Source organism: Psammomys obesus, unplaced genomic scaffold (assembly GCF_907164565.1).
Source record: "Psammomys obesus unplaced genomic scaffold, mPsaObe1.curated_primary_1811, whole genome shotgun sequence".
Lineage (NCBI taxonomy): Eukaryota > Metazoa > Chordata > Mammalia > Rodentia > Muridae > Psammomys > Psammomys obesus.
The window spans coordinates 21,194,982-21,216,188 of record NW_026592118.1 but is presented as its reverse complement, the minus strand read 5'-3'; the positions used below and the strand labels follow the sequence as shown (position 1 = coordinate 21,216,188).

At 36.3% G+C, this 21,207-nt stretch overlaps 1 protein-coding gene across 3 annotated transcripts in view; it reads left to right on the top strand.

Moving 5' to 3' along the window:
• The window catches only part of Pclo (piccolo presynaptic cytomatrix protein), a 335,738-nt gene that overhangs the window by 25,098 nt on the left and 289,433 nt on the right, over positions 1–21,207 (top strand). The gene's annotated exons all lie outside the window — the stretch shown is intronic.

Below are 21,207 nucleotides of genomic sequence, written 5' to 3'. Positions count from 1 at the left end.
ATGATGTATTTAGATTTTCTATATGTCTGTTGGTGATGTTATCTAATGATATAGTAGAGTGCATTTCTGGGAGCTGTAGGAGACAAATATGTGTCTGACGAATGAAGAGACACCGTAAAGAGATGCAAAATTACTTTCTCCACAATGTAATAACCAAAATGCAGTTGGTGACTCTACAACTAATAATAGAGTTGTATAAGATGGATAAGATGGATAAGCATTAGTATTAACTAAGGCTATTAGAATGCTTGGATATAAGGCAGTCAAGAGTTAAATGTTCACTGGTCTCTTAGGTAAATAAGATTTTGAAACTTAAAATAACTGCCCTAAACTTTTACACAAATTAAACTACTTAGGTAGTTTTTCAGTTCACTGTCCATTCTTATGAGCTGAAGAAGCGTGGGTGAAACTTATGTCAGAGAAATCTTAAGGTTTTTTTTTTAATATTTATGCACTAATTTAAAAAATACATTTTAATATAAATAGAATTTCCTCACTTTGTCTTTCTCTTCCCTTCCCCCATTCCCTCATCCCACCATCCCCAGGTCCAGGTATCCTGGCTCCAACCCTTTCCATATCCTGGGTAAAGGGATGGACCTGGAAGAACTATTTTTTTAAAGAACGAGCATAGAAAGTTTTGTCATTCACTTTACAAACACAGAGGGTTGCCATGCCATTGCTAGCACCCTATGACAGTACTTTCACTGCAGGATTATGTAGGGTTTTTTGTTTTGTTTTGTTTTCAGCTGTGATGAATCATATTTACTAACATTCATTTTGAAAGGTGACTACATCTTACCATTTCATGGGTGTTAACTATTCTTATTGCTACAAATTACCTTCAGCATAAATATAAAACACAAAACAAAATTTAATTTCTTCATAGTTTTAGAAAGGCAGTTGGTTTTTGTGCATTCACCATGAGGGTAAAATTTTGCTTAACCAGTACAGCTGCATTTATTTAAGCTGTTAAAAACAAAAACAAAAAAAGTACCCTTTAATGAAGAGCCTTATAGTGTCAACACAATGCGTTTATTTGAAATAGCTATAAAACAAGCACTACTGAAAACAAAGCTATAATTTCTATATTTTCTTAACATAAACTTGTTTATAGTTCAAGGGAAGGATTATAGTCTATGATATAGACACAATGCTACATATATATGTGTGTGCGTATAGATTTGTTTGTATGCTAATGTGCATATACAACAATTGACCCATCATGATTATTAAAACTTTGTCAGAGTTTTCAATAATAAAATGAGAGTCCTCATAACCAAACCTTCAGCAGAGTGCAGGGAACCATATGAAAGAAGGGGGAGTTTGTATGACATGGAAAAGACAGGAGCTCCACCAGGACCAAATATATCTGGGCACAGGGGTCTTTTCTGAGACTGATACTCCACCAAGGACCATGTGTGCATATAACCTAGAACTTCTGCTCTGATGAAGCCCGTGGTAGCTCAGTAACCAATTGGTTTCCCATAGTAAGGGGAACAAGGACTGTTTCTGACAGGAACTCAGTGGCAGGCTCTTTGTCCTCCCTCCCCCCGAAGGGAGGAGCAGTCCTGCTGGGCCACAGAGGAGGACTTTGCAGCCAGTCCTGAAGATACCAGATAAAACAGGGTCAGATGAAAGGGGAGAAGGTCCTCCCCAATCAGTGGTCTTGGAAAGGGGCAGGGAGGAGATGAGGGAGGGAGGGAGGGTTTGGGAGGACATAAGGGAGTGGGATACAGTTGGGATACAGAGTTAATAAAATGTAACTAATAAAAAAATAAAGAAAGAAAAAAAATAAAATAAAATGAGAGTCCCTTGAGTACAAAGTCACTAAATCATCCCTGGAAATCTTTGATAGTCTGTGTGGTGGTTAATCCTGCCTTGAAGGTCATCATTTGGAAAGGAGTTTACTTGAATAAATTACAGAATTAACCAACATGCGTGGGACTGTAAGTTTTGAATAATTTGAAAGTGTAAGTTGTCTAAAATGTTTAGGTAGTTTAAGTAAGGTCCCATTTTTCTTTTTTTAATAATTTTTATTTTTTATATTAATTACAGGTTATTTACTTTGTATCCCAGCTGTAGCTCCCTCCCTCATTTCCTCCCAATCCCACCCTCTCTCCCTTATCCCTGCCCCTCTCCAAGTCCACTAATAGGGGAGGTCCTCCTTCCCTTCCATCTGACCCTAGTTTATCATGTATCTTCAGGACTGGCTGCAATGTCCTCCTCCTAGCAAGGCTGCTCCTCCCCCTGGGGTGAGTGGAGGTCAAAAAGCCAGCCATTGAGTTCATGTCAGAAATACTCCCTGTTCCCCTTACTAGAGAAACTTACTTGGATGCTGAGCTGCCATGGGCTACGTCTGAGCAGGGGTTCAAGGTTATATCCATTATGGTCCTTAGCTGGAGATTCAGTCTCAGAAAAGACCCCTGTGCCCAGATATATTTGCAATATGACCCAGTAGGATACAGAACGTCTGTCACTTTTACTGTGCTCTGCAGTAATTTCTTGAGTTTAGAAGACTGTGTTTAGGGGACAAAAAAATGTAACTAGTGTTCTTGACCTTGACCATGGTAAAGATCTCACTCAGTTGGCAGACTTACCTCTACTGTTGGTAAAGTCTATTGGGTAGTTTAGTATTAAAGAAGTGAGTGAAAGTTTGTTGACTTATTTTATGTTCAAGTAGTTCATATTATTACTGCCTTTAAAACCTCAGAGAAATGGCCGATGGGTTAGCATAAAAGGATGGTGTAAGAATCTGTTTGCTAATGTGTATGCATTTACATACATATATATATCCTGCACATACATGACCTTATATACATATGTGTATGTATACTAACAGACAGACTTATGGGTCCAAATAATTAAAAATATTTTAAGCTTAATTTACATCACGATCCTACTGTTTATATTAAATATTTTTCTTGCATTTTCATTGGGAAAACGTACCAGTAATATTTATTTAGGCACCATGTTTCTTCACTGTTTGTGTTACTATTCTATGTGTTCAAAAAAGATATTTTCAGAATATTTATGCTTTTGATTGTTTGTTTTGTTTTGAGACCTATTGAGACAAGGTTTCTCTGTGTAGCCTTGGCTGTCCTGGACTTAATATAAAGTCTGTGACTCCCATTTATTTTCTTGCAAATTTAACTTTGCTGTAAGACCCCGTTTCTCTTATGCTAGTCTCTGAGGCAGATGCTTTCCTGAGAGGTGCAATACTGCCTTCCTGACACGCCTCTCTTTGCTCTTGTTCCTCTGGTAGTGAAAAGGGGTCCACTGAGGTCTGTCATGCGTCAGGAGCTACACCTCCCCAACCTCTTACCCAGATGTAGCCGTTTTGAAGGTCACTTCCTGTTCACCTTGCACATTCTCTTTCACTGCACTTGAGGAGTGCCAAAGGCTTCTGGTGGGCCCTGGGATGCACCTAGTGTCTAACCTGATCTACCCTTTAACTGTGTAGTGGCCAGTTTATGCAAATGGTGCAATAATCAATTAACCCCTACTAACAAGACACCATTCTTTCAGGCCTAAGTTTTGTCCATGCAAGCTGTAGCTTTTCTTGGAAGAAATTTTAAAAGTGGCATCATACCTTTCTGAAAGAACTTTAATTAATGAATCTGGAAGGCTGCCAAGAGTAACGCCCTAGGTTGTCAATGGCTTTCTCTACTGAATTTCAGTAATTGCCATTTAGTTCAAACACAAAAGATGCCAAAATGACCTACTGTGGCTATTTATTTTGTATTGTTTTTGCCACTCTGTTCTGAAGTAACTTTTCACAATATAAACAAGACAACATGAATATATAGTTTTTCATGCTGAATGAAGTCCTAGAGTCATAATTTTACTTTCTTAGCAAGATGATTTTGCATGGCCTAAATGGTATAGAACTAGCTAGCATATATTTGTCACTAGGCAACAAATGAGCCTTTCCAGCTGATTAAGACCCAGTGTTGAGATAGATCCTTTTAGTTCTTTCTTCTTCAGCTGTGGTGGCTTCTGCATTCTGCATCACTGACAGCTGGCCTAATAGAGATGGACCACATTAGCTTCAACTGCATAGTGTCTTTCTTTTACTTTAATGAACATTACTTAATAATGTAAAAGCTTCTTTGATTTCTTTCTTCAGAGACTTGGAGTTTTTTTCAAAGAGGTCTTTCACCTGCATGGTTAGAGTCACCCCAAGGTACTTTATATTATTAGTGGCTATTGTGAAGGGTGTTGTTTCCTTGGTGTCTTTTTTTGGCCCTTTTGTCTTGGGTATACAGGAGGGCTTCTGATTTTTTTTGAGTTAATTTTGTGTCCAGCCACTTTGCTGAAAGTGTTTATAAGCTGAAAGAGTTCTCTGGTTGAATTTTTGGGGTCACTCAGGTATATTATCATATCATCTGCGAATAGTGAAACTTCTGTACACCTAAAGAAGATAAACATGAAAGAGGACCAGGGGTAAGGTGATCAATCCTCACCTAGAAAGATAAAGGGGATTGACATTGGAAGTAGGAGAAAATAAGTAACAGGACAGGAGCCAACCATAGAGGGCATCTGAAAGACTCTACCTAGCAATGTATCAAAGCAGATGCTGAGACTCATAACCAAACCTTTGGCAGAGTGCAGGGAATCATATGAAAGAAGGGAGAATTATTATGACTTAAAGGGGACAGGAGCCCCACAAGGACCAAATATATCAGGGCACAGGGGTCTTCTATGAGAATGTTTCTCCAACTGAGGACCATGCATGGATATAACCTAAAACCCCTGCTTGGATATAGCCCATGGTAGCTCAGTACCCAAGTGGGTACCCTAGTAAGGGGGACAAGGATTATTTCTGACATGAACTCAATGACTGGCTCATTGAGCTCCTCCCACCCACCCTGAGGGAGGAGCAGCCTTGCTAGGCCACAGATAAGGACATTGCAGCCAGTCCTGAAGATACCTGATAAACTAGGGTCAGATAGTAGGACTTCCCCTATCAGTGGACTTGGAAAGGGGCAGGGAGAAGATGAGGAAGGGAGGGTGGGATTGGGAAGGAAAGAGGGAAGGGGCTATGGCTGGGATACAAGTGAATGACCTGTGATAAAGATAAAAAAAATAAATAAACAAACAACACAAAAATATATAAATAAAATTTTAAAAATACTGTAAAAGCATATGTAACACTTTTTAAAATTGTTTAAAACATGTTTATGGGTACAAGCATGAACAAGAAATTAAAAGCTAAATTTTTCCAGATCAGCTATAAGGGCTCCACTCATAATCAGTTCCAGATGAGTCACATGATGTGCTCTGCAATCTGGTGGACATTCTGACTTTTGTCACAGAGAGATTCCTTATATGAGTTTTATACTAACAATGCTTATAATGTGGTTATAAATGTTAAACATATTCAATTTCAGGATAAATTTGATTTTTTTATTGAATTACATTTATTTAAAATAGTCAAATATGGATTTAAAATTGAGATGTTTTGCCCAAACTGTTTTTAAGAAATCATTTATCCCAATAACCCTCATTTCCAATGCATTTAAAAGTAGCTCATATTATAGTCAGTATGGTAGTTCCATACTTCAGTGAACATGTAACACATTAAACACCTTTATTGATATGTAAGTGAATAAGCATGACTCAATACTGTAGATTTACATTTCATTATATACATTATATCTTATTAGGGATTTAGGTTATCATTTTATTCTAAACAAGCAGGATTTTTGTACATAAGTTTTTATATTTGGAATGTTTCCTAAGGAGAACTTGTTTGTAGAACATCAAGAAGGAGGATCGTGGAGTATTAAGCTATCTTGGGAGATATGAAAGCAGACAGCATGTCTACCACTCATGTGTGAGATTTCTTTTCATTTAATCCAGAATATTTTTTATTCGAGAATTTGTTAAAAGAGATTTCCCTTTTATCCTATAAAGTAAACAAATAAAATAATGAGCTCTTGTGAAAGAGAGTGCAAAAATATGGCTCACAGAGAACTCTTTCTCATATAGACTCTGAACTTTGATATAATTTAAAACAGTATTTAGCCATCTGCAAATCTAAATATGTTATAAAATTGTATGTTTTGGCTAGTATTTATTTTCTTATTAGATTGTTTTTATTCAATACTTTAAATGTAAGGTGAGTTAAACTGTAGTCCAATGAAAATGTTGTGTAGACATTGTGTGAAATGACAACTGATAATCAACCATGCCCCCTTTCCTTTCTTCATTATTCTCATGGAATAGGCGTTTGAATAGTTTGTGCTACCTACTTTCCCCCCTACTTCATGTTACCGTTTAAGCCTTATTTTGAGAATTAAAATGAGAAAGAAAGACAAGCAGTTATCAAACAACAAAGATTTACTTTAGGAGCTAAGTCAATATTGTCTTTACTTGTTTAAATAACCCATGGAACTAGAGAACAAATAGCACCTGTCCTATGCTCTCTTGCTTGCTCATACATCAATTGGTAATTACTAGGATTTTAACTCCTACAATTGTGTAAATATAGGGAGCAAGTAAATATTGGTTTCCATGGAACAATGTGCCTATGTTGCATGGTTGTGTTTCTAAGGATGGAGTGGCTTTGGGGACTGAGAAAGATAGAAGCCACTCCATATTTCCTTTACCGCCTCAGAGTGATACCTTAGCAGTTTTCTTTTGTGCTCTATCTGAACCACACTGCTTGGAAAGAACTCTGTCAACAACATGCCTTTTCACTGGGTAAACAGCAACCAGTGTCTTAGTCAGGATTTCCATTGCCATGATAAACACCATGATAAAAATCAAGTTTGTAATGAAAAGGTTTATTTGGCTTAAATTTCTATATCATAATTCATCATTAAAGGAAGTCAGGGCAGGAAGTCAAGCAGGACAGGAACCAGGAGGTAGGAACTGATACAGTAGTCATGGATGGGTTCTCCTTACTGGCTTGCCACTGCTGCTTTGCTCAGCCTGCTTTCCTAGAACATAACACCATTAGTCCAGGGGTACCACTACCCACAATGGCCTTGACCCTCTCATATCAATCACTAGTTAAGAAAATGCCCTAAAGGCTTGCCTATAAGAGGATCTTACGGAGGCTTTCTTTTCTTTTTTTTTTTTTTTTTTTTCTCCAGTTTAGGTTCCTTCATCTCTAATGACTAGCTTGGGTCAATTTGAAATAAAATTATCCAGTACATTGTGTGGTTTCTCTTTCTAGGAAAGGAATGAGCATTGAGAGGTGAAAGCATTTGAGAAGATGATAAAACGATGGCTCTATTTTTACAATAACTGAGTGTAAGAGTAAAAAGTATATTTGTTTAAATTGGAAGAAATCTGATATTCATACCAGTGAAAATGATGAATGTTTTATATCCCACTGGTGCAATGTGGGGTTAAGATGATGGTATCAATATAGTGGGTCTGGGTAAACTGTGAGGCACACTCTGTTTTTGAAATTGATACTTTTACTGCAAGGAGAAAGGTAGCTTACTCTTTGTACCATAGAGACAGATTTCTGCCTTTATGGATGCCTGCTGCAAACATAAACTCGAGAAATTGCCAAGGTAATGAGAAGTCAGGGTCTTGCATTGCTTATATATACTGCCATATATAGGACATTATTATGAACTTCTGTGTACATTTATTTACAATTCCTTTTCAAATAAAGTGAAATATTGAGCTGTAGTATAGAAGACAGATAAAAATGAAAGTACATTGTTTTTGATTGAGTTCAGTTGTTTAGCTTGGAGCTGAGAATGAGTTTGGATAAACCCTCTTATTCTTGGGTTTGAGTCTTAACTAACTCCTTCAGTTCCTATGTTAGTAGTGAAAAATTAGGTTCATAAATAACTGATATGTTTGTGGCTGGTGGATAATGGCTTGATTCAGTACTAAAAATTTCCTTTTTTTCATTATTTTATCTTCATTAAAAATCCTTCCTCTATGAAAACAAAGAAAATTAAGTATCAAAAATTGTGAGGCTCATGGTCTTACATCCAAACAAGCACTACTCAGACAGAAAATACATTCTGAAAAATTCACTGTATAGTCTCTTGCCTCATTACATATGAGAGACGTATTCTCTAAATATGGTAGTCTGTAGTGCTTATAATGTAATGTAAGTGATAGTTTTGTATTTTATTATAGTTGAAGCAAGACAGTAGTAGATCTCCACATAAGTATTTGAAATATAGTACTTTGCTTTAATATGTATTAATGTTGGAATGCTTACATACATGTGTATATGTAGAGGTACACATATATATTTATGTATCTGTATGAATTTATGCATATTTTACATTTAGGTAATAAAAAGTATTCTAGGAAGTAGTGAGGAATCTAAATACTGAAAAATTATTCATAGTGAACTAGAGAGCTTTCTGGGAGAATGGCATATCCAGGAGTCTGCATTAACATGTAGAATGTTGAATCATACCTGTTTTCTCAATATTGAGAAGGAAGCTGTACTGATAGGGACAACAAAGCAAGCAGAAGGAAGCAAGAGGTGACCCACACATGAAATTGATTGCCCATGGGAATAAGTACAGCCTCAGAGCTCTTCCTAGGGTGTCATATGACTCTTGAAAAGTTTTGTTATTCTGTTGTATATTATATGTCATATGAAAGAATCACAATAAACTGTGGGAAGTCATGTCTTTTTATTTAACCAATCTAGGGAGTCACAGAAAGAAGCAATTTTTATTTAAAGCCTTTCTAGGTTTTTTTAAAAGAATAATACTAATATTAATAATTAAGTAGTTGATGGAAGTCATAGACCGATGATGACAATAAAGGTTATCTTTTTTTTTAATTGAAAATGTATTTTCCCCTCCAGTATACTCTGATTATGGTTTCAACTCCCACAGCTCCTCCTCATGTCCCTACCCATCCAAATCCACACCCTCTCTTTCTCTAATTAGACTACTAACAGACATCTAAAATTATAACAACAATAATAAATATTAATAACGATTAAACAACCCAGAACAGGATAAAACAAACACATAAGTTTTCTTTTTAAATCCTGAAATTATATTTATATTCACTTTCAGTACTTTTCAAATAACTTTTATGCTTTCTACCTAGTTTCATAAGTCTAGGGGTGGAATGATGTTTTCAGCATACTTCATCCATATTTCCTTTAATGCCTCAGAGTGATAACTTAGCAGTTTTCTTTTGTGTTTACTAAAATAGGAGTGCTCTATCTGAACCACACTGCATGGAAAGAACTCTGTCAACAACATGCCTTTTCACTGGGTAAACAGCAAGAATTCCTGCTCATAATTTGGCTGTTTTCTCAGTGTTTATGACACTGGTCTCCTAATGTTGATTTCCTGACATATTTTTATTGTTTAAAACATCTACATAAAACAATGCCAGAGTACAAGAAAAATAACACCCTACATAAAAATTCATTCATGCAAAATTGATTATGTAAATATTACATAATATCATGAGTCCCATATAATGGACTTATAACATTGAAGAGGGCTGTGCTAACTGAACTATGCAAAAACAAGCAAATGATCATGTTTTAAGATTTTTTTGAGTGAAATTCTCTATTTCAAAATTTTATTCACTCATCAGACACAAAGCCACTTAAAGCACAGTGTTCTCGTAGTAATGAAATACAATTTATACATATTTACTAGTATTTATTAAAATTCCCAATACAATCAAACAGTGTGCTTGATGAGTAGATTATAACCACTTTTTATCTTTATAAAAATGTATTTATTGATATATAGTATAATGAGATGTAAAAATACATGCTTCTAGATTAATGGAGTTTGAAAGTGTTTCCATTAAGGGACATGAATTATATACACATAAGTTACTTACTGCTATCTGTAGTCTTACAACAAAGATATTTAACCAAGTGTATCACATTTTAAAATTTTATTTAGAGTTAATTTTTCTGGAAGATACTCATTGGGAAATGCTGAGGTAGAACTATGTTTCTGAAATGTTTTGCCATTTTAGGAAACATTTTTTTCTTTAGTTATCACACCATGTGTAGTAAAACCATGCATTTTTAAAAACAGGAACAAAACAGATGAAGAAAAACTTCTTAGTTAAGTCACATTGTTCAGAATGCAGTATATACATATATATTTGACTATGTGTTTATCTCACAAAAGCTTATCTTCTATAGCCTTCGTTCTCCTATGATTCTTTACTGTTAAATTGAATAGTTTAAAGCCTGGTGTACAAAGACAGTATAACATGGTAGTCAAAAACTCAGAAGCTTGAATTTAAGCTGGGTTCCAATCTAGTCCCACCATTTTTTGGCCCCTTGTAAAGTGTAGAGTGAGTCACTGCCCTGCAGAAAATCTTCAGGAGAGAAGTGTGATCCAGCTCGTCTGTGGTGTATTGCTCTAACACACGAGGATCCTCAAGAAACGTTTTGGAATTAGAGAAAATAAAATGAATCATGACTTCAGAGTGAGTCTCGAAGGATAGGATCATCACCTTACTCTTCCTGTATAGGCATTGGCAACACTGACTGGAGAAACAGTGTTATTAAATATTGGAATCCTCATTTTCACATCCCTAAATTCTTTTCTTTGCCTCCAGATTCATAAATTACCCGGTTCAGGAAACATTCCCTTTGACATGCTGCACTGACACTTCATATCCCCATGAATTAGGGTTGGTTGATTTTTTCCTGTGTCTCCCACCTGAAAGAGAGGTGACATGCCATTCCACCCTCACCGTTACATTGCAGAAGTGGTGTCTTTTACCTCTAAAGTCTTCAAGCTGAAGATGCCCCCATTCTGCTGTCTCCTCCTTTCCTGAGATTTGAATCTACTAAATCCACTATTATATTTGCTACTGTAGTCAACATTTAATAGTTTATTTGAGAAAACCCAGAACTTCAAGTTTCATCCTCCAAAAACCTCTTGTTTATCATAGTATACTGAATCTCTTAAGTCATTTTATTTCTTCATGTAAGACCATACTTAATGCTTTCTGGGGGGTATGCACTTTTAATACTCTATATGCTTCTCTATATGTTCTTAATGTGTTGTCATCTAGTGCTCGTTCAAATTCAAGTATTACTTCTTTCCTTCCCTATTTTATGTTCTAGAACTAATGTATCTAGTTCTCATAAGCTGACTACAGTGTTCTATTTTTGTGAACTCAGAAGAATGTAAACCATTAGGTAAATATCTTTGAGTGAAGTGAGATTTCCTTTATAAAAAATGTTTGACATATTAGTACAATAAGACAGATTGTGATTATATAACAAAAATTGCAAAGTTGTTGAGGACAGTTTTCTTGTTTCTTGAATGTTTTCATGAATTGTTTTTTTTTTTTTTTTGGTATTTATTGGGCAGCATTATTTAAGAAAATATTTTGCTTCCTGTGATAATTTGATAATGACAAAATAAAACTGACTGAAGTATCTACTATAAGTTGTCAAATTTAGAAGCAGACTAACTTTTAAATGAAATTAAAAGAAAAAAAAAAGAAATCCAGGCTTCCTTTGCCTTGTTAAACACAGACAGGTTAAGAGAATGCGCTCTCTGCTGAGACTTATGGCCAACTCTTGGGCAGAGTGCATGGAATCTTATGTAAGAGATGGGAAATAGTAAGATCTGGAGAGTACAGGAACCCCACAAGGAGAGCAACAAAACCAGAAAATTTGAACGCAGGGGTCTTCCCAGAGACTCATACTCCAACTAAGTACCAGGCAGTGAGATAACCTAGAGCCCCTGCACAGATGTAGCCCATGGCAGGTTAGTGTCCAAGTGGGTTATATAGTAATGGGAAGAGGGACTATCTCTGACATAATCTGATTGGCCTGTTCTTTGATCACCTCCCCCTGAGCGGGGAGCAGCCTTACCAGGCCACAGAAGATGACAATGCAGCCACTCCTGATGTGATCTGATAGACTAAGATCAGAAGGAAGGAGAGAAGGACCTCCCTTATCAGTGGACTTGGGGAGGTGCATGTGTGAAGAAGGGGGAGGGAAGGTGGAACTGGGAGGGGAGGAGGGAGGGGATTATGGGGGGGATACAAAGTGAATAAAGTGTAATTAATAAAATAAAAAAGAGAATGCGCTCTCATAAATCTACATCTTGTAAACTTGGAATAAACAGTGAGTTGTACGTATGTTTTTTTTTTTTTTCTTTCTTTAAAACATACAAGAGGAAGAAGGTTTGCCACCAGATTAAACATTAAGGAGATGATTTCTGTAAGTCTTTCCATGTCAGATTTTTAGTATGTGATTTTTGAATTCTGGGCACTAAGCATTTTACTCCTTCATTAAGTGCTGATGAATCCTGCATGTCTCTCAGAAGAAATCATGGGTAAGAACAGAAAATTACTAATTTAAAGGCATAAAGAGTCCCCAATATCTTCAGTTGTGTGAAAATAAAAAATTATGTTTCACATACATTCATTTAATCAGCCTGCCTCTTTAGACCCTTAGGATATGGAAACTGCCCTATTGCTTCCAATCTGGGAGATAGACAGGCAAAATAAATAAATAAATAAATAAATCCTATGGAATAGTGTGACTCAACAAAGCCTCTCCTACATAAGATCATTTAGCAAAGAACCATAGGAAGGACCAAACTGTGTGAAGAGAGGGAGACATTAAGGCAATTCTGGTAGACTGGTTAGTGGGTAATACAGATACGCTCTTGGAAAACATTTCATTTGTTTTCAAATCCAAGTAACATTTAACTTTTGTCTTTTGTCACTGAATACAAATGGATGCAGTAAAGAAACCAAAATACTCTTCAGGTGAAAAAAGCAAAAAAAAAAGATTGTTTCAAACTGCCAAGGCTGTCTCTGGGAAAGCAAGGAGAAAACTCTAGGGGAGAGATTTTCAAGGTTAAATGGATCAGGAGAAAATGGGATTGTGAGCTGGGGTGGGGATTGTTAGCAGAGATTGAGGGAGCCTAGAGGCTAGCATTGACCTTGACAAGTTAATAGGTACCACAGTCATATGTTAATGGTAAAACTAGGAGTTTCTCTTGCCAGAGATAAGGACAATAACTTCTTTTTTAGAAAGCAGGAACTTTCTTCAAGCCCCAGAGGGAATAGGGGCTTTTTTTTTTTTTTTTTTTTTTTTTCCTAAATGCCTGACCTTGAAAAGGGCTTTCTTGAGGAAACAGACAATTAGTATAATTTCTTTCACATCATTTTATCTTTTATCCAAAAGTTGAATGACTTTTTTTTTTAAACAAAGGAGTTTTTGCTGTGATGAGTTATCTTTATAAACATAAAAAAATAGTCTTAAATTTTTTTCAATTTATATATATCTAACATTATTAAAAAGGACTGGAACAGAACAATTGATATTAAATCCAAAATAATTTTCAACAGTGATAAAATATTAATCATATGGTTTTATGTCTAGCGAAAAACAGTATCCATGCTTTCCTATTCATCACATCAAAAGTATTTCTGATGTTAGTTGTTATTTTCTCAGGGTAGCAAGATGATGTTCCTAATAATCAGGCTTAGAAATTGTAAACAAATATACTAGATCCCATGAAAGAGCAGATTTCAATAAACACATCAAGTTTATGAAGAAAGCCATATAATCATATTTATACATTTATATACAGTTACCATGTTTTACTAATAACATGAAATATGTCCTTTTTGGCATGTTAATTAATAAATGCTAAGGTTTATGGGAAAATTAATCTTAATTTTCATCTGCAAGAAATATTGTTCATCTCTTAGATGAGTTATAGGAGAGACTGTATAATGAGTAATCAGCAGTAAATAATTGTTCACTTTTAGTGATTAGAAAAGTATTTAGGCAGCCTGCTTCTGGGTTGCCTAGCAACCTTTGATGTCACCATGTGTTTCCAGCCAGGTAGTTGAATCTGGCAGTCTTGGTTCAATTGCTCCATAAAAGGAACAACCTGCCACTTTGTCACTCTCTTACTTTCTTGCTCTTCCCCTCTCTGTTGGTGTGCCCCTTCCCCCACCTCCTTCCCTTCCTCTTTCCATCTCCATCTCCAGCCAATAAACCTCATTGGATTTAAGACTATTTGCGTGCATGGCATCTTTATATAAATACTAACAAAATGTACTGAGGTTGAATTTATAAGCCACAAAATAGTTTTCAAGTCTAAAAAAAGACTGTCTCAGTTCTTAAAGTACCAATTGCAGTCTTTGAATTATTGCAGAGACCCTAGTCAACTTCATTCAAACCACTTTGTTCTTTTGTCTCTGGGTCATAGAAAGAAGCAATGACATTCTCTACTCATCCTAGGTAGCTTTCCTAAGTGGAGAACATTAAGCCTACTAGAAGATTTAAATCTCTTTGGGGGGTATTATCCTGATATTAATAAATTTAGTTGTTCAAAGCTGTAGTCCATAAAACACACAAATAAAATTAGTTGCTCATAAGTCTTATAAATCTTATTTCTTGATGGCTAAGTCATATCAGGTGATGTCAGCTAAACTGGTTTATTTATTTAGTATGTTATGCCCAGTTCATGAGACCTCCCCCCCCCCAAAAAAAAAAAAAAACACACACTAGGAATCGACTCTGCTGCAAAACACATGAGGATCTTTTTATTAGAAGCTCCCTCGAGCCTGAGTTGCAAGACTTCCTGTGGAAGCATTAGAGGAATGTCGCCCCATGGTCTAGGGGAACAAGGTTTTTAAAGGGAAAAACCTGCAAGCAGGGAGTTACATGCCTTGGCATTACATGATTGGGTAAGGGAAATTGACTTTTGAAATGATTAGTTTACTTTAGGCGCTAAGACCATAAATGGTTCTGGCCTGGCCATCTGGGCCAGTTTTCTAGCAACTGTATCTCTAGTGGGCAGGAAAACAATGCAATAAAGCTAGTTCCTTTCCCCAGGTGGCTGGACATGCCAACACCTGGCTGACCTTCACTCTGGCCCATGCTCCAAACTCCAGACTAATACTCCAAAAAACAATTTTCAATTCTTTGGTCTCTCAACTGTTGTTGAAAATAAAATGGTATAATGTTATTGTTATTTGCCTTATATTTATTACAGCAGTATTATTTAAATTGCTATCACAATTAATAAGACACTGACACCTGTTCGATTTTATAAATGCCTTAAAACACCTTGGGCTAAGCAAATAATTCTACCTAAGCTATCTAAATAACCTCACCATCTACCACCTAGCCCCATCCAATGCCATCAGCCTTCACCATTCTTATCTGGGCTACTGTCCATCCATAATCTTACAAATATTTGCTTGTATTCTTCATCTGGGCCTTTCTACACCCTTATTGTAGTCCTTACTTTGGGCCCATGTGGTTCCTTCTTCATGCTTAACTCATCCTGGCATTTTTTTTCTTCCTCTTTTCCAGTCGGTCTGTCTATCAGCCTGTGATTCTCCTGAACCTAACTAAAAGCTAGGGAATCTTAGCTACAGCTACTCCATTCTGGCTTGCTCGGGTATTAGGCCTTTTAATCAACCAATCAGGTATAATGTCTTAGGCAGGTTTACACAACAAGGATAGGTGTATCCAGGCAGTAACTAGATATTGAGAGCCAGTAATTAGCATAAAAACACAAGCATCAGACTAACACCCAGAAATCTACTTTACTTATTTACTCATTAACTACATTTATTTACTTCAGTTTATGCTGAAATTAACTGAATCTTAGTATATACAGATATTAAGAAGGAAGATTTTGATTTTATAAATACACTTTCAAAGTCATTTTAATATTTGCTTTTGAGATTTAAAATAAAATAAATAATCAAATTCTCTTAGGTTCCTAAGGTTGTATTTTAGTTCTAGTTCATTTCATATGTATGTTTTAGGTAAAGTGCAACATATAAACCTTAATTTATTTCTAATAGATTTGTATATATTATTACATAAAGCTAACCTTCATATACTGAATACAAAGTAGAATTATCTTTAATACATTTTCTCTGAAAAAATTAATTTTTCTCATTTTAAAATTAATTTATTTACATCCTGATTGCAAGCCCCTCCTGTCCTGTCCTTCCAGTCTTCCCCCCAACCCCAGACCATGCCCTGTCACACATCCCTGTCCCCCATTCTCTCCTCTCCTTCTCCTCGAAGAAGGGCGAGATCCCCCATGGGCACCAATCCACCCTGGCGCACTGTCGCTGTAGACCTAGTCACATCCTCTCCCACTGAGGCCAGCCAAGGCAGCTGGGTTAGGGGAACGGGATCCAAATGGAGGCACAGGATCAGAGGCCAACTGCTCCAGTTGTTCGGGGATTCACATGAATACAAGCTGTACATCAGCTATATGTGTGCAAATGGGCCTAGGGCCAGGCTGTGAATGCTCATTGGTTGGTGGTTCAGTCTCTGGGCTCCCCCCCCCCACATGGGCCCAGTTAATAGACTGTATGTAGGTCTTCATGTGAGTCTTAAATCCCTTCAGCTCCCACAATCCTTTCCCCAGTTCTTACATCCGACTCCTGATCTCTGTCTAATGTTTGGCTGTGGGTCTCTGCATCTGTTTCTATCAGCTGAGCGGTAAAGCCTCTCAGAGGGGTTATGCTAGGCTCCTGTCTACAGCATTAACGTTACTAGTGTTAGGAATTAGTTCTCTCCCATAGGATGGCTCTCAAGTAAGGCTAGTCTTTGGTTGGTGTCCTTATCTCTCCACTGGAAGTCCAGGCCTGGTTACAGGAGGTGGACATTTCAGGCTCCAAATCCCCCACTGCTAGGAGTCTCAGCTAAGGTGACCCCATAGACTTCCTGGGACCTCCCCTATCCTAGGTTTCTGACAAACCCTAGAGATGCCCCACTCCATCCTACCCCTGCCAGGCCTCTCACCAGGCTCTTTCTCCCTGCTGTTCCTATTCCTTATCCCTATCCTTGCTTCCCTCCCCATCTCCTCTACTACCCAGTTCCCTCCCTCCATCCACCTCCAATGCCTATTTTATTTCCCCTTCAGTGTGAGATTCAAGCAGTCTCTCGTGGGCCCTCCTTGTAACTTAGGTTCTTTGGGTCTGTGGATTGTAGTACGGTTATCCTGTACTTTATAGCTAATATCCACTTGTGAGTGCATGCCATGTGTATCTTTTCAGATCTGGGTTACCTCACTCAGGATGATCTTTTTCTAGTTCCATCCTTTTTACTGCAAATTCCAAGAAGTTCTTGTTTTGAATAGCTGAGTAGTAGTATTCCATTGTGTAAATGTACCACAATTTTTATTCAGTGAGTTGCACATGTCACACATGTGGGTGTGGAAATTCTGTTGGAGCCCTTCTCAACTCTTGGGAGTTTTCATCACTTCACTTTATAAGTGAATCATATAAGTGACATTATATGAGTTTTTTAAAAATATGACTAATGTAAATTCTATTGTGAATAGAACATTACTATTTAGTCAGAAAGATTAGTGCAAAGTCTCATTTAAATAGACCTTGAGATTAATCCATGAGTGAGGCAGATGTTTTTTAGTCAGTGTTCACTTTAGGAATGAGAGTAATGTTTCCTGTGCTACAAAAATTACTTGAGTCTGACTCCAGACTGACTCATTTATATTTATTGAATAACATATGTGATTTTTATTATAAGTAACCTTTAGTAACTCAACTCCTGTTTTGAATATATCTTGAAATTTATCTTCTCTGATATATCCTCATCCCTCCGTCTGAGGATACTATTTTAGCTTGGTTTTAACATGTCATTTGGTATCAAAATGTAACAGTAGCTTACAAAAAGTTAAAACATGGAATGTAGGCACTCAGTGAGACAGTCTGTGACTGGTTCCACAGAAAAGGAAACTGGAAGTTAAATTTTGCTTTTTTTTTCAGCAATATTTATTTCCTTAGATGTTAATAATTACATTTAAGAAGTGAAGTGGGATTCCATGTCAGTGAGAAAGAGTGTGGCTAGCTTGTGTGAAGCCTTTTGCTGAAATCCTTAATGCTGCCTTTCTTGGTAATACAGCCAAGCCAAAAGACAAGGTGCTCTATTGAAAGGATAAGTTTAGTACATATGATGAACAGTAACAGGATATCAAATAATGAAATTACACTGTGTATGTCTTTCTGGTAGAGTACAAAAGATGGAAGTGTTTTTATGTAACCTTTGGATCAAGCATTGAGTTCTCAATACAGTTTGTCCTTATTTCATTGCCTCTCTTAACTGCACCTGACTGAAATTTAATCTTTCTCTCTCACACACACACTCACACACACTGAAGTTCTTACCCATTACCTCTTTCACATAAGAATATTAACTGTGTTGGAATAGGACCTTGGCAATCTTTTGTGATTTCATTCTGTGCAAAATTGAGAAAACATTTTTTTTAGGAAGGGTCACTTAATATCATGTTTCTGAAATAACTCAAACTGAAAGGTGTTTCTCCAAGGGCTAGATCTGAAGCCCAAGATGTTATCATAAAAAGCCAGAGTGTCCTTGATGCTTTCCAGCATTCTGCAGGGACACAATCCAGAAACCACCCTTGATCCTCCTCCTGGGTTCAGCTGCTATGAACCTAAGTGACTTTACTTGCACACCTAATGTTTTAATTACTGACTAAATCAATATATTTTATCCTCTTTGTCACAGAAAAAAGGTAACTATAGCATATATGAGATTTTAATTAGGAAGATGAAGAAACATTTGAAAGTTTAATTATAAAAATTTTGTTAATAATTTTAGTTGTGCCACCTGAGAACAAAGAATAATGCCCTACGCATTCACTTCTGAACTCTCCGAGCTAATTGTCATATTCCATCAACACTGCACAGTTAAGTCAGTTCTTCATCATTGCAGTGAAAGTATTACATAGTTGCTATTTAGCATACACAGTTATAAATTGTAATACCAATCAATGCAAAGAGCTCCTATCTTTTACTTTGACACTTCCTCTTGCCCTCTGCCCTTGTACTGTTCACTCTGCCAGAGTAGAAAATGTGAAGATTGTGCATGTTGAAAATGAAGGGGATCCTATATTTTGTTCAAGATTATACTAATTGAGCTGAAACTGTGAAAGCCATTTAATGATCTGCCTATGTTCCATTAATTAGCTATACTGGTCCCGAGTGACCCTACTCTCTAAATACCCAATTAGAAAAGCCAAAGAGCTCTGGTTCTTTCTGAATCTTATTTGCACACTGGATATTGTTAATTTTTCCTACTTGATGCACCTTTTCTTGTCATAATGGTAAACTTCTACACAATTATTCCAGCTAACCATTTGTTGTAATAGAGTTTTCTTTGATAAAGAATGAACCAAAGCTTGAAATTGAAACTAGAAAGTTATTTGAACCTGAAAGACATCCTATGAAGACTGGTTACAGTGAAAATGAAAAACCTCACATTAAACATGGCCTGGGTCTTGGAAGCATTTTTAGTAGCTACATGCAAAACTGCCTCCCCATTCTCTTTTGCTTACTTTCCAGTGTGATATTTGGAGAGAAGGAAAAGGGAAGGGGAAGAGAAGAGGGAGAGAAAGAAGGTACTAGGGAGGTAGAAAGAAGGGAAAGGGACATTCCAAGTTAGTTTGTAGGATAAATGAAATGAATTTTGGCGTGTAAAACAGTGAAGATTTTCAGAATGCTCCATTGTTCCAGACCAATTTCTCTGAGAGGAGATTCATCTTTTTATTCTCTGGATCATGACTTGTAAAGTACAATAGTAAAACAAAACAAAACAATTTCAGAGTAAGCATTTACAACCTGTAAAAATAAAGATTTTCACATGGCACACACAAAGTAAAAATAGGCCTATGAACTTAGATTTGTTTTTGTTACCAATTTATTCTGCTGTACTCAAAGCAATGCTGTGTTACACAAATTACAGGCTCATCATGTGTGTCACATGTGACTGCCAGTTTCTCCTTGTTTATCATAGGCACAATACAGTTATTATTGTCAGAGTTAGTCTTCTGTAAAAAGACATTGGTCCTAATTCTTCAAATGTTTGATATATTTTTATTTTCTGAACTACATTTAGTTGTTCACAGTGTTATCTCTTTTATTTGAGGAATAAAATAAAAGAGATAACAGAAAAAAGAAAACTGTTAGGATGCTAAGTAATCCTCACATGGGTCAGAGTCTAATGGCTGGTATAACAATCCAGGGCTGTGACTCTGGTCCACTGTTCTGGTGAACTAACAGCTGTAGCACTCCAGTGAAGATTGTAGAAAGAATGTGGATTTGTTGAAAATTTCTTCCAAACATTTGAGAGGGAATTATTCAATGCAGTATTTTCCAACATTAGAAGATGAGAAGAACAATCTAAGTCATGTGTCATAAAAATCAAAGCCCAAACCAGAAAAATCGCAAGAAAGCTCTAATCAATACACAGAGACATTAAAAAAAAAAAAAAAAAAAAAGAGTCCCAGCTACTGGACTATAATAACGTGGAAGAAGAACATGATTTTTTTTTTTCTTACAAAGCTCTGTGTAACTTATGTATCATCCAGTGGTTGTACTCCTAAGCTTTAGGGTCCAAAATTTAGACTTATATCCATATAAACACGTATACATATTTAGAGCAATGGTTTTCAGCAGCGTCAACCTGAAAATGATGTCTCTCAACAGGAAATTTTTGACATTTGTTAGACAGTCGATTTGAAAAACTCATGTGCATCCATACCCTGAGACACTCAGAAACAACCATTCACTGTCACACACACAACAGTCCCCATGAATCTCCAGGGGATCATGCAAAGAGAATAAAAACCAGTCCCCAAAAGTTTCAGACTGACTGATTCTATCCATAAATCATACATGAAAAGACAAATTATAGAAAAAGAAGGCTAATTAGTGGGTGTGAAGGCTTTCAAGGAGAGGCGGCAGGAAGAAGTGCATATGTTCATGAAAATAAAAAGAAGGGTCCTTGAAATCCTACAAATGTCCTGGATTAATGTCAGTGACCTGGTTTAATATTGTAGCATACTTGTGTAAGTGATTGCCATTGATTGAAACTGGATAAAAGATACATGGGATATATTCATTTTATTTCTTACAACTTATTTGAGCGTACAGTTAACACAGAATTTTAGATACCTCTGAAGTTACAAAAAGCTTAAAATGAGACTATCTCAAGTGTAATGTATCTTTACTTCAAATATTCATTCATTCATTTAATCTTTGTCTCATTTTATAGATGCTATAATATTTTGATTTTCAAAAATATGAACTACAAAATATTGATTTTTTTTTGGTTTAAAGGTGTGGTATACATTTCAATGAGGACATGTATTCATAACAAAGACAACTTTCTCTTTCCTTCTTTCTTTCTTTCTTTCTTTCTTTCTTTCTTTCTTTCTTTCTTTC